Source organism: Nelumbo lutea, chromosome 1, assembly GCF_056320005.1.
Source record: "Nelumbo lutea isolate HS-2025 chromosome 1, American lotus-T2T, whole genome shotgun sequence".
NCBI lineage: Eukaryota > Viridiplantae > Streptophyta > Magnoliopsida > Proteales > Nelumbonaceae > Nelumbo > Nelumbo lutea.
Window position 1 is genome coordinate 80,384,749 of NC_142684.1, and position 13,591 is coordinate 80,398,339.

Consider the following 13,591-nt stretch of genomic DNA (forward strand, 5'->3'; position numbering starts at 1 on the left):
ATACTTTTTTTAGGAGGATCACATTTAACTCTTCCATTTCTACTGATCCCTCACCCAGTTTTTGACTCCTTGTAAGATTAGAAGTCAGCCAATGTTGCTCCTACCCTATTATTGTTTCCTTGTTTCTCTTTTCTTTTGCAAGTCCATAAGAATTGCCTTGAATTTTTTTCTTTTTCCCTAATGTTTTCCTTTTTCTTTTTTTTTTTTTTTTCTAATACCCCCATTCCTACTGACTTAGTTAAGAATTTTCTCTCATTCTTTACTTTTTTTCATTTTGTGGGTTTTAATTTTCTATTTTTCTTCTTATTTACTACAAAATAATCATACAGTTTATTGCAAAAACAGGAAACATGCCAAACTGCATCATTATAAGGAGGTAATTGAAATAAGCTTTGAGATAAACTTACCTCTTCTTCCTGGCTTGTTAAGTTGTTTCCATTTGTTTTTCCCATGCTCCCTTGCTCAGGTTCATCTTCCAGTTCCATTCCTTCAGATTGGCTTTCCGACTGTTGTTCTTCCTCCATGTCCGCTGGTTCATCATCAATCCTGTCTCACCCAATTTTGAGTAAGCTCCGCATGCTGATATGTTCCTGAGTTAGAGTAAATTCCGGTAAAGGGCTTATCGTTTGTCAGGTCAGGTACTGATCTTCCTTTCTTCGGTTCAGGCTTCTGGGCTGGGTAAATTTTCCCGTTTCTCTTTCAATCCAATTCTATATTATCCATCGGGCCTCGGATTAGATTTCTCTGATTACTATACCCGAGGCCTTTAGTTTTTTCTTTACCACTAGTTGGAAGGCCATGTCACATTGTTCGCTGGCATATTTAATATTTTTTTCCTTTTTTGATTCGGTGGGCTTTCCTTGCCAAAATATTTTCCATGTCAGCCTGATTTGATTTTGGAATTGACTGTAATTGAAGTCTATCATCGTCTGCCGTACTCTCTTCTCCAGCACGTCTTCTCCGGTTGTCTTTCCCCACTGGTGAGAGCGTCACATGGAAGGTGAGGCTCTAGTTCGTTTTGGCTCCGAGCCTTTCCTGGAATAATTTTCTTCTTACAAGTAAGTTGATCGATTAGGGGTTCGATCTTTCTGTTACCCTTTCTAGCAAAGCATTTTGATTTTAAGGGCGAAGTTTCATCGCTTCACTTTCTTCTGCGTCTGTTGGGGGTGCATGCCCACTGACTGGGGCTTTTCCTGCTCTATCTTCACTCTTCTCCCTGTTAATTACTTTGAACTCATCATATTCAGGACTTACTCTTAGCCAATTGCATAATAGTTGCTGCCTACCTGCCTGTCGATGGATTGATCGGCCAGTCTACCTATTATTTGCTCCATGAATTGTTCCTCCGATACCTTGGTACACTTGTTATCTCTATGTCCTATTACTCCACATCTGCTGCAAAATATCGGTAGTATCTCATATTGGAATGAATACCACTATTCTGTGCCTTCTTCATCTTGATCCTAGTTCCCCACCACTATGGGTTTCCTGATGTCTATGGCAACCCTTATCTTGAAAACTTTCTCCCATTGTGGAATTTCTTCATCAGAGTCTGACTCCCAATTTTCTTTCGGAATCGGTTGGCCTGCAACACTCACCATTTTTGCCCCACAAGACCAGAATCACTTCTCCATTGGGGCATCGACAATCCTTATGAAGATTCTTAACTCTGAAAATGCCACGGATCTTGGAATGGCATTGGGTTCCCACTTCTATAGAATTAGTTGATACCCTTGGATCCGCCATGGTTCCTGCGATAAAAATAGTTCCATATCTGCTTTCTTCTTGAAGACGATCCACAGTAGTTCGTCCTTCAACCACTATACTTCATATTTACAGTTTGGCCGGAAATTTTTGACTTTTTGAAGGACACCAAAGGCATTCATTTGTTTATCCGCTATTACTTTCCCATATATCGCTCTTTTCCATCGTTCCTCTAGCTTCCTTTGCTTTTCTCTGATTTTTCCGTCGTCTGAAAGTTCTTCTTGATTCGACTCCATTTTCTTTGATGTAGGTCTTTTCCTTTGTGAAGCTCACTCTCTTGAGATATTTCTTTGAAGCTCCGCCTTCGGTCTCGTGAAGAGTCTAAGGTTGCGCTCCAAAAAGCACTCACAGTGAATTGCACTCACTAGTTTTTCACAGCAAATCGCACTCAACTACGGAACTTTGGCTACTTCTCTAATGTAATCGCACTCACTGCAGCTAGAGATTACTCCTTTTATCCAATTTATTGGTCATTAAGTCCCTGTTTGATTTCACTTCTAAAATTTACTTCTTTTAAGAGCCGGACCACATATTAAGTGGTTATTAAATGTTTTTATGTGTTTGATAAAAAAATGGGAAAGAAGTACTTTTTATTAAAAGAAGCATTTAAGTTGGCTTTTTTTTTAGCACTTCTTGGAGAAGTGCTTCTTCCAATAGAATTGGATGAATCAGTCCATTATATTTTTTAATGCCCAAAATACCCCAAAACGAGGGTTTTACCTCCCTCTCCTCTCATTCAAACATAGTGAACTAGGTAGCATTGCACCCAGGTCCACCAATGTTGACTAGCGATGAGGAAAAATGGCGATAGACTTGTTGTTTTGCCATTCTCTCACATTTTGTGAATTTTTTCTTCATATTAAGCCATTTTTCTTAGGGTTTTTTAAACCTAAAACTCCCCTATTTGATGTGTTTGCAGATCTACGATTTAGAAGAGTTATATAGTGACAGTCTTACCGTCCAACCGCTGGTGACAAGGAGATTAGTTCACCCAACACCTCCCCTCCATGTTTGGTGTTTTTTTTTTTGTTTTTTTGTTTGATTTGAAAATATTTTGGTTTCATATGAGAATTCCAATTTTTTTCTTAAAAATTATGCGAAAAAACCGTTGAAGTTGGATGAATATTTGGTGGTGTTAAACATTGCATTTTTTATGTTTGAATTTTTGTCATGTTTTATTTTTTCTTTTGATTAATTTTTCATTAAATGTTTAATATTTGTGATGAATATTTGTAATGCTTTATATATGTTGTTGTGATTAATATTAGTTAAATGTTTAAATTTTTCAAAATTGCGATTGCATTTTCTCATGAATTTTTATATGAATATTTGTTAATTTCATTTGTTATTAAATATTGTTTTGTAATAATAAATTCACTTTGCATTTTTTTATGAATTTTTGTTGGTTATGTTTTTAATATTTTTTTGAATGACCCAAATTTTCATTTTCCTTTGTATAATCTGAATTTAGTCATCCTATTTTATTTTTTAGGTATTTTTTTATTTTCTTGAATAATCTGAATTTCTAACTATTTCATTGTTATTTTATTATTATTATTATTATTATTATTATTATTATTATTATTATTATTATTATTATTATTATGCATAATAAACTTTATATGTATAATAAATTTTATCCTTGATCTATGTATAGTTAATATTGTTATGTTTTATTTTTTTGAATAATACAAATATTCACTTATTGCATTATTATTAGTTTGTACAATAAATTTTATCATAATTGTATGTTTTTTTGAATAATCTGAATATTAATATGTATAATAAATTGTATCCTATTTTATTTTTTTAAATTCTCATTGTTATTGGTTATCTTTTTTATGTTTTTTTAATAATCTGAATTTTCGTTTGTTGATTTATATGTATAGTTAATATTATCCTTTTTTTGAATAACCTGAATATTAATATGTATAATAAATTATATCCTACTTTATATTTTTTTAATTCTCATTGGTATTGGTTATCTTTTTTATGTTTTTTTTCTTGAATAATCTGAATCTTCATTTGTTGATTTATATGTATAGTTAATATTATCCTATTTTTTGAATAATTTGAATATTAATATATATAATAAATTGTATCTTACTTTATTTTTTTTAAATTCTCATTGATATTCGTTATCTTTTTTATGTTTTTCGAATAATCTGAATTTTCATGTGTAGACTTATTATTTATAACTTATAGGTTATGGCTAGTAGTCAAGGGAAAAAATGGGGGCAGCTCCCAGCAGAGCTGTCAATTGGACGGTTTTGGTCCAATCCGATCCAGTCCATCATTGATCCATTTCCAAATTGATTGGACCAAATCCGATCCAAATCACACTGGATCCAATCCAGTCCAATTGAAATACAAATGGATCGGATTTGACCCAATCCAGTCCAAACTAAACTTTAAAACTTACATGAAAGCCCAAAAAATATACTAAAATTTCCACAAATATATAAAATCCGTATCTCAAGTTTCAGCCCTTATTGATTTATCTATCCATATTGTTTTCTCGTCCCTACTAAATGTCCAATATCGACAAACCGAACTAATGAAACTGAGCAATCTCCACTGCAAGGAAAGGAACAAATCAGCAAACCTTTTTTATTTCAGAATTATGTTCATGTGTGGAGAAACCAATATGGCCATCTGTAGTTGGCACCATATGAGCCCCTGTTTGAAGGATACATCTTTCGTCTTAACTAACGGGGAATTATGTTGTAGACATAATTAACATCATCTACTAATATCCATGTGCCTAATGAACCTACAACATTCTAGCATATAAAATCAATTACCAAGATCTTGCCCAAAGAACAATTAGAAAATTTGAGTGTTTGACAAAAGAAATATATAGCCACAAGAAGCTAGAAGTGTGATATGTATGGCTTGATAGGCCTAGCTCCTGGTAATATTGAAGCGCATAAAGAACAAGCAAACTATGAACTTCATATGTTTGACAACAAATCACCTACATGTTGAATTCATGACCAAAACCTCCAATCTTCCACTCTCTTCAACAGCAACAAGATGATTTGGTTCACAAACCAGTAAACTTCGGACCCTCCCAATTGTTTTCAACTTGGTCGCCACTGAAAAATAACCAATTTTGTACACGTACAACTTTAACAGCATTCTACTCCACTACAAGAAAAACGGTCAAAGCCGGCAGACCAGAGACCGCCGGCTTGGATCTAAGGCGGCTGTCTTCCATCCGCCATCTAAGCAAGTGCTGCCTTAGGTCAGGACCGCCGGCTTAGATAAGAATGACCACCGTCTTTGGTGGCCGGTCCAAAAATGGTTCGAGTATCTCTAAAGCGGTGGTTTGTCAGGACCGCCGACTTAGATATGTTAAAAGCGGCGGACTGGACCGCCACCTCAGACTTCGCCACTCAGGCCCATGCCCCTCTTAGATGGCATTCGGTACCACCGCCTTAGATTTTTATGACCACCACCTTTGAGTCCGCCGAACATTCTTCCCACATTTTAGGCAGCGGTTTTTAGATCTTTATGACCGCCGGCTTAGATCCTATTTTTCTTTTTTTATATACCTTTTGTACGTGCAATTTTATTGATTTACTACTTTAATTCTTGCTTAATGCAAATTCCATAACAATTATACATAAAACTTAAACATGTAGAAAAGTGCAATTTAAAATAAAATTTATTAATTTCACAATTAATTATTATAATATCCAAAACAAATTGTTCAAATAGAAAAGATTAAAAAGAATAAAATCTCAACAATACAATGTCCATTTTCCATGTAATCATAGAAGAGGAGGTTTCCATGTAGGAAGTGAATATACGGTTTGCAAGCTCAAACTCTCTTAAGTTGTGTTGATATTGAGTGTTAAGGCGCTCAATGGGAGTGAATAACCATGTCCATGTGCAATAAGACAAGTGTTGGAGGACCTGAAATGAAAGGGAACAAAATCAAATAAGCATTTGAAGGGGGGGTTAAAACTAAGTAGAACACATGTGTTGATATCTTTGAAGTAGACTTGAATGCAGAATGCTAATCCCAATATATAGTTGGCTAGACAATGCTTCTCTTTAGCATATCGATGATGTGCATTTTGGCAGCTACCGGCTGGCTAATGACTCAAATGCTTGGTTGAATAATCCCTACCTGGAAGGTGGCTTGGACATCTAGCTGAATGGTGATGAGCTGGAGAGGTGGCTTTGATGCCTAGCTGAACGGCGACGAGCTAGAGAGATGGCTTTGATGCCTAACTGAGTAATGATGAGCTGGAGAGGTGGCTTTGATGCCTAACTGAGTGGTGACGAGCTGGAGAGGTGGTTCTAATGCCTAGCTAAATGGTGACAAGGTGGAGAGGTGGCTCTGATGCCTAGCTAAATGGTGACAAACTGGAGAGGTGGCTTTGATGCCTAATTGAGTGGTGACGAGCTGGAGAGGTGGCTCTGATGCCTAGCTAAATGGTGACGAGCTAGAGAGGTGGCCCTGATGCCTAACTGACTAGTGGCGAGCTGGAGAGGTGGCTCTGATGCAACCTACAAGGAAACAGCGTCAAAGTGCCCGGGTTGCTTTACCCGGGGTGTGCACTCCGATGCTTAAGTTAGCGAATCAGAGATTTTAAGATAGCTAAATGTGATAGAGCTGGAGAGCTGTGAGAACTAAAAATTGTGCATCTACATGGGTCTCAGGGGCTGATGCCCTTATATTGTTGGGTTGTTGTGGGTCTCGTGAAACGCTCCCAGAATCCTCAGCCCACGACGTAGAGGTCTGTTCTGCTTTAGAAGGAGGATAACATGCTAGTTAATAAGGCTTACCATTTCCCTCCAATTCGGGAGGGATAAGGATAAGGCCTATGGTTACGCGGCATGATCCCGAAAGGTTCGGAGACAACTGGCAAGCTTCTAGAAAGGTACGTCGCCAGGTTGGCGACAGAGGCAGATCGCTAGGTTGCCAAGTCGGCAACAGAGGCAGGTCGCTAGGTCGGTGGCAGAGATAGGTCGCCAAGTCAGCGATAGAAGTATATCGCCAAGTCGACGATAGAAGTATATCGCCAGGTCGATGGCAGAGGCAGGTCTCTATGTCGGCAGCAGAAGTAGGTCGCTAGGTCGACAGTAGAGGCAGGTCACCAGGTCGATAGTAGAAGTAGGTCACCAAGTCGGTGTCAGAGGCGGGTCGCCAGCTGGGACCCCATTTTGGCTAAGGCAAGTTGTCACCTAGGTGATGCTAGGATGTAGTCCAGTTGCTCTGATATGCCATGTGTGATGATGTCAGTGGAGGGCTAAATCTACCCTCATCAATTACCCCCCACTCCCGAGCTGAGATCAGCTAATGAAGGGACTAGATTCGTGCTTCGTCGTAGGTCCTTTGGCCTGTTACCAACATATTTCGAGGTCGGCTTAGGGGTCATTGATGTTGAAAGCGGTTTGGCTTCTTCTTGCGATATGTGTGTCGATGTTGAAATTTAAATAGCGGGTCGATGTCATGACTGCACTGTGATAGTCCTCTAAGGTGCTGGTCGTCTACTCCTACGACAAGCCACAAGGAGCTCTGCCTGCGGGGGCAGCTTTACTAACTACAGGTTGATAGCTCGCATGGGAACCTTGAAAGGCTCAACCCACAAGGGCGATTGCAAGTCATTGGCTGTCAACTCCCACGGGAGCCACGGATGGCTTGAGCTGTAGGGGTGACCTCGCAAACAGGGCTGACAAGGCTCGTCTGGGCTGATTGTGTGTTGCCAGGTCAGCGGAGGTAGGTCGCCATCTCGACGGCAAAGGCAGATCGCTAGGTCGGTAGAAGTACATTGCCAGGTCGGTGGAAGCAGGTCGCCAGTTTGGAGGCAAGTCTCCAAGTCGCCAATTCAGAGGCAAGTCTCCAGGTCGCCAGGTTGTTGGAATTTTGGCAGTCTAGTTTTGCTCTCAACACCTCGGCTTATAAGCACCTTGTCACCTCGATAGGACTGACCTGCGAGGGTGACTCCACAACCAACTGGCCATCAACTCCCACGTAAAGCATGGAGGGCTCAATCTACAGCGCGACCTTACAGTTTATTGGCTATCAACTCCCACAGGAACCATTGAGGGCTCGACCTATGGGGTGGCCTCACATTTTATTGGCCGCCAACTCTCGTAGAAAGCATGTAGAGCTCAACATATGGGGTGGTCTCACAGTTAGGGAGACTCTATTCGAGCAAGACTGCGAGAATTCATCTAGGCTAATCATTTTGTTTCTGCCCCCCTAGGGGGTTCTTTCGATCAAACACTGTTGTTGTTGCTTGAAGATGTTATTACTTGAGGCTCAGAGAATCGAGTGAGAACATAGCCTTTTGTAACGTTTCCCAATTGATGATGCGCATTTTAGCAGTTCCTGGCTAACTAGTGACTCAATTTCCTAGTTGAATAATCCCTACCTGGAAGGTGGCTTGGACGCCTAGCTGAATGGTGACAAACTGGAGAGGTGGCTCTAATGCCTAGCTGAATGGTGACAAGCTAGAGAGGTGGCTTTGATGCCTAACTGAGTGGTGACAAACTGGAGAGGTGGCTCTAATGCCTAGCTAAATGCTGACAAGATGGAGAGGTTGCTCTGATGCCTAGATAAATGGTGACGAGCTGGATGTTAGACAGTTTTTGTATGCCCTTAGCTTCAATCAAAATGATGTATTTTATGAGTTTATTGTAAATGAATAAAAGTGCATATTTGATTCATGATCCCTTGGTATGTTTCTGTGTAATACCCTTAAACTTGACACTTAATGAGACTTGTGTTAGTTTAGAATGTTCACAGCCAGTAGGTCGGTCTGGGGAGACCTATCCTGACAAGGCTGACACTGTGGTGCCACCAAGTCAGTTGGGGTGGCCTGTCTCAGCTACTAGGGTGAGACCCTAGACACTTACAGTGTAGGATTAATTGAATCTTTGAACTGGACTAGATTTTCAGTATTGCCCTATACCTTGGAGATTGATGGGCAAAACTGGAAAGTTACACCCAACCCCTAGACTCGATTATGATACTGCACTATGTGTCGGATTGGGCTATCTTTGATGTACCAATCAATGAGATCCTTAGCGGGGGTCAAAACCTGGGTGTATTGGGACAGTCTGAGAATTCATCTAAGTGGGTGATCATAGTGATAGGATCAGCCCCTTTGTCGGACAAAGGTAATGATCGGGGATGCACTCTCACTAATGGAAACCAAAACTACTGGTAGCCGATTTCAATTGTTGAGATTTGTTTTTGCAAAATATATTTTATATGAGATATAAAAGTATATATATTATGGTACAAAAGGTTTTAATTCCCGAGATCCATACAAGAGAGAGTGCAACACTGTTCCTTACAGCCGAGGGAGAGGTCCTCTCTTGTCGGGTAGTGTATGATCATTATGAGCTGAGAGGTTAAGTGTAAGACCATTGAGGATAATACCTGATGGGCTAATATTGCATCTACCCACAGTCCCTGGGTGTTACAAGGTGGCTTGGCCCAGGGACCATTTAGGGTAAGTGTTGGGCCCATAGAGCCCATTTGATGGGTTTCAGGGGGTGCACTGTCCATAATAGTATATTCGGCCAGGCCTTGTAACAAAGGCTGGGCTAAACCCATGTGGCTGATGTGTAGATCAATGTTTGGGTCCCACGCCATACAAGGAAGACCAACTGGGCAACAATTTGGAAGGCTAAATGAATACATAACCTTAAATGGGCCTTAAGCCCATTTTGAACTGGGCTAATTTGATTAGTCACTTAAGGGGCGAATTTTGAGAATGATCAGTTGATAGGATTGGGCCCAGACCCTATCCACTTAGAGAGTCCAAGATCTAAATGAGATTTAGATCTGAAAACCTCCTAATTAGATTAGGAGATGGCTGATTTAATCTGCAGATAAGATAAGGGTTATCCCTTATCACTTAAAGGGACTTCTAATCCAAATATGATTTGGGTTAGCAACTCCTAATGGGATTAGGAGCTGATCCCTTTAAGATTATAAAAGGAGAAGGGGGCGGCAGCCTTTAGACATGCAAGCTACACATCCTTGTCTCCAAAGCTGAGATTACTAGAAGAGAGAATTCTACACCCTGCAAATACTCTCTTGCTGCCTCCTTGCAACCATCGCCTCCAGCAGTTCGATCTCCAGTTCTTGGGAGAGATCAAGATTTGATCTTGATACCAATCTTTTGGAGAAAATATTGGTGGGAGTTGTATTTACAAGTCGTCCAATTGATTCTTGCGAAAGGTCAAGTTCTTTTGGAAGAACACTATTGATTCTGCTCCACCCTGCACTACACCATTTTCAGTGGGAGCAGATTTTGGATCCTTCCTTGGGCGTGAACACCTCCATTGGGAGATACTGCTTCTTCGTATCAGGTATAATCCCTCCCTACTCCTTTTGGTTCAGATCTGGTTCAGTTTATGGTTCAAGAATGATTCTTGAAAATATGATTTTCTAAATAGGGAATTCGATTTCCAGTTAAAGGGAGAGAAAAATTTTTGAAATTTGCCCCCTTATTCCACAATCTTTGGGCATCCATGTGATGGATATCTTATCCCTTCACTGGAGAGGTGGCTTTGATGCTTAATTGAGTGGTGACGAGCTAGAGAGGTGGTTCTGATGCCTAGCTGAATGGTGACGAGCCGGAGAGGTGGCTCTGATGCTCGAGCAAGATGAGGATAAGGCCTACGGTTACGCGGCATGATCCCGAAACGTTCGAAGACAACTGGCAAGCTTCTAAAAAGGTACGTCGCCTAGTTGGCAACAAAAGCAGATCGCTAGGTTGCCAAGTCGGCAATAGAGGCAGGTCGCCAGGTCGGCAGTAGAGGTAGGTCGCCAGGTCGGCGATAGAAGTAGATCGCCAAGTCGACGACAGAGGGAAGTCTCTAGGTCGACAGCAAAAGTAGGTCGCTAGGTCGGTAGCAGAGGCGGGTCGCCAGGTTGGCAGTAGAAGTAGGCCGCCAGGTCAGCGGTAGAAGTAGGCCGCCAGGTCAGCGGTAGAGGCAAGTCACTAGCTTGGACCCCATTTTGGCTAAGGCAAGTTGTCGCCTAGGTGATGCTGGGATGTAGTCCAACTGTTCTAATATGCCATGTGTCATGATGTCAATGAAGGGTCAAATCTGCCCTCATCACATACCATGCATAGAAAAAAGTTCTTGAGATTATAATTAATAAAGTTTGTTTTGTGAGTGTTCAAAGAAACAAAGATATGAAGAAAAAATCCAAATTACCCATTAGCTTCATGGCGACCTCCAACAAAACTAACAATAGGCATGGGCAAAGTTTCAGGCTATGAAAAGAAACCATCTTTAGCACCATTTGAGAAGGCCCAAAAACATACTCAGGGTCAACTTGGAAACTTGGAAAGGGCCAATCTGCAATAATAGGAAAGTGTGTTATAGAACATGGAAGTGAACATAAAACAATTCAGCATTTATACTTGCTTGTTTGTGTGTATTTTAGAGAGAGATAAATAAGCAACAATGAAGATAAGATTTAATTCCAGGTCTTGTACACATTACAAGGGACTCAAGGGTGGGGAAAGGGCACGGTGGAGAATGTTAACATACAGGATTTAAGCTCTTGTTCATTCATACCAAGACCTACTAACCTGTCTTGTTTGCATCCAATTGAAATGCAAATAGACTAGATTGGGTCCAATCCAATCCAAACTAAATGAAACTTAAAAATTACATAAAAACCCAGAAAATATATGAAAAAAACCTACAATTGAAATGCAAATGGACTAGATTGGGTCCAATCCAATCCAAACTAAATGAAACTTAAAAATTACATAAAAACCCAGAAAATATATGAAAAAAACCTACAATTGAAATGCAAATGGACTAGATTGGGTCCAATCCAATCCAAACTAAATGAAACTTAAAAATTACATAAAAACCCAGAAAATATATGAAAAAAACCTACAACATCTGCAATCCAATTGAATCGAATTAAAAATGCAAATGGATTGAATTGGGTCTAATCCAATCCAAAGTGAATGAAACACTAAAATCACATGAAAAGGCCCAAAAAATATTAAAAAATACAGAAACATCTTTAAATATAAGTTCATTATCAACGAATCCTTTTTGTTTCTTCTATTTCTCCATTGAACGAACTAGTCATATTTGAATATGTTTGAAATGACAATAATCTGGCAATCAGAAGACTCAAAATTTTCCAATTGCTTTGGAATTCAGGCCATGGTCCCATACCCCCCATGGGACCTAAGGAATATCAGTGAACCTAAGGAATATCAAGGTTCTGCATTTCTTCTAACAATAAGCGATAAAAATAACTTCAAGCAGTGTATTTTCTTCAAGTTCTGCATTTCTTAACAAATCTGGCATATTAAGGATTTACTTCCTAAGGAATATCAAAGCCAAATAACCATGAAATTTTTCAAAATGAGGATAGCATTGCTCATATCACACATACCTCAAACAAAATGACAAAGGTAATTAAAAAAGCAAATTCTTTTTAAGTGATTGATGAAAATTTATACTAATTTTAGAAAATTCTAAGCAAAAGCAAATATCATATACAAATTATAACATGATCCAATAAATCAATCATTGTCAAAAGTAATTAATGAAAGTAGAAACCTGGACAATCATCATTGAAAAAAAGAAAATTGGGGGAGACTCTTTGATTAAACTAAAAGAAGACCCCAAGCAAGTTGGTTTGAAACTGAATATTTACAGAATATGATGAGAATCATTTTTGAAGTATGGACCATGGTAAATCAAGTTGTATTATGCATGTCAACCAATTTCCATATAGAGATATTAACTTTTATAATCAATAGTGATGAGTGATGACCAAAGATAATTTATTAATGATAAAGAAAAATATGGATAAATTTCTTCAATTGTAACTATACTGTGTTGTACATCACCCTTACTGTTTCTCCTCTCCTACTCTTGTCATGGGGAGTGGTGACTTAGTTGTTTCCTACTGATTTTAATGAATAAATTTCTACCTTTCTGATAAAAATACTAAATGAGTCTTAGCTTCTATTGACTATATAGAATGATGTTATCCATGCCTAATTTGTAATAAGAAAGAGGTATTTCACATTCCTGGTATGCATCTAAGATGAAGAAACTGGAACTGGAATTTATTGGTAGTTCCTCTGTTCCAGACTTGGATATTAACCACTATATTGAGCCAAATAGCGGGAAACTAATGGAACTTATCCCTCATTAAAAAAAAAAAAAAAAAAAAAAAGCCAAAGATAGTTGAAAGGATACTACCTGTGGAGTCGATAGCAGAACGTTCCCTTGTAGGGGATTGTTCTCATAAAGTTTCTCCAATTGAGCCCAATTCATCAGGTATTGATCTCTTGGTCATATTCCAGTTCATCTATTGAAGTAGTTGAAGTAAACCAAATGATAAATGATGCTTAGAGTTAATGTATTATGAGATATGTCTTACGTATTGTTCTCCTATGTAATTTTGAATTCTCACTAGTGCAAGGTTTTTACATGTTGTAGCTTTAAGTGCTGAGACCAACTTAACTAATTTGTTTTTCTTTTCACTACTGAGCCCAATTCATCAGGTATTGATCTCTTGGTCATATTCCAGTTCATCTATTGAAGTAGTTGAAGTAAACCAAATGATAAATGATGCTTAGACTTAATGTATTATGATAAATGTCTTACGTATTGTTCTCCTATGTAATTTTGAATTCTCAGTAGTGCAAGGTTTTTACATGTTGTAGCTTTAAGTGCTGAGACCAACTTAACTAATTTGTTTTTCTTTTCAGTCCCTGTGGGCAAGCCGGCAAGATTCATAATAGTGTTGATCCATGCAACATAAGGTTCCCTTTTCATTCCAAATTTCAAAGATGGAGGG

General features: G+C 38.9%; 1 long non-coding RNA gene across 1 annotated transcript; it reads left to right on the forward strand.

Moving 5' to 3' along the window:
• The first annotated feature begins 869 nt into the window (after positions 1–869).
• On the forward strand, positions 870–2,926 carry LOC148875647 (uncharacterized). The gene is made up of 2 exons (XR_016101388.1): positions 870–1,000; positions 2,684–2,926. It is a non-coding gene; the product is annotated as an uncharacterized LOC148875647 (long non-coding RNA).
• The last annotated feature ends 10,665 nt before the right edge of the window (positions 2,927–13,591 follow it).